This window comes from Moschus berezovskii, chromosome X (genome assembly GCF_049115385.1).
Source record: "Moschus berezovskii isolate FMDL1 chromosome X, NW_MosBer_1.0, whole genome shotgun sequence".
Lineage (NCBI taxonomy): Eukaryota > Metazoa > Chordata > Mammalia > Artiodactyla > Moschidae > Moschus > Moschus berezovskii.
In genome coordinates this window covers 141,713,843-141,716,187 of record NC_142488.1, presented here as the reverse complement: position 1 = coordinate 141,716,187, position 2,345 = coordinate 141,713,843, and the positions used below count along the sequence as shown (strand labels likewise).

Sequence of the window (2,345 nt, the reverse complement as noted above, 5' to 3'; positions counted from 1 at the left end):
CTTAAGGGCAACTAGCCCATGACTTCTATTAGGCTCCTAGCTGTCCTGAGGTAGAGCCAAAAGGTCAGAAGAATGCATACTGAGTTTATGAGAATATTTCCTCTTAACATTCCTTTACTCAGACTATTTACCAGCAGCTATGGTCATGGAAAGGCTGTGACTGGAAACCAGCTCTACATGAGAATACTGTAATGGATTCCCCTTCCCGTAGAAATCAACATATGTAATGCTATTACTATGTGAATAGCTAAGTACCTTCAAAGTTGCGAGAATGTAAGTTTCTAGAGGGCAGAGATTCTTCTGTTTGTTCCCTAACATATCCCAAGAGACCAGAACAGTGTCTGCACATATTAAAATGAAAGTGAAATTCTCCAGGCCAGGCGCAGGCGCAGGCGCGGGGGCCCCCGTGGGACCCCTCGGGCCGGGAGGGTTCAGTCGGTCAGCCCACCCGGCAGCGTTCGCTAGAGGAGGCGCGAGGCTGGGGAGCGAGAGTCGTACGTGCGGCGCGCTGGGGGTCTGCGAGACTCGTGAAGTCCGCGAAGGCAAGTGAGGAAACTGAGGATCCCAGTTTCTTCAGCATGGGAATGTGGTCCATTGGTGCGGGGGCCATAGGAGCCGCTGCCTTGGCACTGCTCCTGGCCAACACAGACATGTTTCTGGTCAAGCCCCAGAAAGCAGCACTGGAGTATCTGGAGGACATAGACCTGAAAACACTGGAGAAGGATGCAGTAACTTTTAAAGCGAAGGCGCTCTGGGAGAAGAATGGAGCTGTGATTATGGCTGTGCGGAGGCCAGGCTGCTTCCTCTGTCGGGAGGAGGCTGCAGATTTGTCCTCCCTGAAGCCCAAGTTGGACGAGCTGGGCGTCCCCCTCTATGCAGTGGTAAAGGAGCACGTCATGAATGAAGTTAAGGACTTCCAGCCTTATTTCAAAGGAGAAGTCTTCCTGGATGAAAAGAAAATGTTCTATGGCCCACAAAGACGGAAGATGATGTTCATGGGATTTGTCCGTCTGGGCGTCTGGCAAAACTTCTTCTGGGCCTGGAATGGAGGCTTTTCTGGAAATCTGGAAGGCGAGGGCTTCATCCTTGGGGGACTCTTTGTGATGGGACCAGGAAAGCAGGGCATTCTTCTCGAGCACCGAGAAAAAGAATTTGGAGACAAAGTAAACCTGACTTCTGTTCTGGAAGCTGCTAGGAAGATCAAACCACAGAGTTCAGCCTCAGAGAAAAAATGATTGTGTGAAACTGTCCAGCCCAGGGATATCTAGGGCTCTCACGTGTGTTTGCAGGATGTGTTGTGGTTCCACTGCTGTCCCTAAGGAGTTATAAACCCATTCATGCCATATTCTCAGTATAGGCCATTAACATATTTTAAAATTGTACTCTATGTAGGTCTAATAAGGCAAAATAAGGTCTAATAAGCCCCCAAACAAGACTGATAAAAATCTGAGACACTAATAAGGCTTATTTCAGCTAAAACCTGGAAAATCTGAGGCTTAAAGTTGACTGTTACACCTCATCACAAATGTACATGGTGTTTGAGTTCTATTATTTGAAATGATTTTTATCTTCATGTGTTTAAAAATCTTAGAAAAGTTGACGATTGACTTGAAGATTAAAAATACAAGGTTTTTGGCTCATGTTTTCACAGTAATAATGAATGATTTATTTTATCATGTTAAAGTAATACATAAAAGAATTGATGTGCTTTGGATGACTTGATAAAGGTAAATAATAAAGTGAAATCTAGTTTCTCATTGTCTTCCATTCTAACCTTGGAGATTTGATTTTCTAGAAGGAATGATCTTCTAGAAAGCATGGTTCTGGTTCTAATAAAATTAAGCATCAAAAATTGTCCATATATACACATTTCTGATAAAACTAACAATAAAAATATTTCCCATAATAGTGGCTGAATTTATTAAATCCTTGGTGTCAAAGACACCGAATGTGAAAAGTCAGTACTCTGCATGTGTGTGGGGTATGGTTGGTGAAGGAGTTCCTCTCGTTCTAATGATCTAAGAGATTTCCAAATGGCCAGAAAAGTTCATCCTGTCATTCACGTGACTGATTTTGCTGTCTTTTCTAGAGAAATGACTTGGCATTTAAAATTGGTAGTTGTGTTTCTTATTGATGGTCTTTTAGCCTAATTTGGTAACTGAAGGGGAAAAAGGACAGAGAAAATGAAATGTAACTTAATTCATTAGTTTAGTTTATTATGTTTGAAGTTTTGTCATGTGAGTAAGTATGATGTCCACAAGAGCCTGAAGGGGACTCTGCCCTAGGGAGTCTGCTCAGGGCACCAAACCAGCCCCGGACTAGGAAGGCAGGGACGGGAGTCCAGA

The 2,345-nt window shown here is 43.8% G+C and overlaps 1 pseudogene; it reads left to right on the top strand.

The window, feature by feature from the left end:
• Positions 1–424: 424 nt before the first annotated feature.
• LOC129564426 (peroxiredoxin-like 2A pseudogene) lies at positions 425–1,852 on the top strand (annotated as a pseudogene).
• The last annotated feature ends 493 nt before the right edge of the window (positions 1,853–2,345 follow it).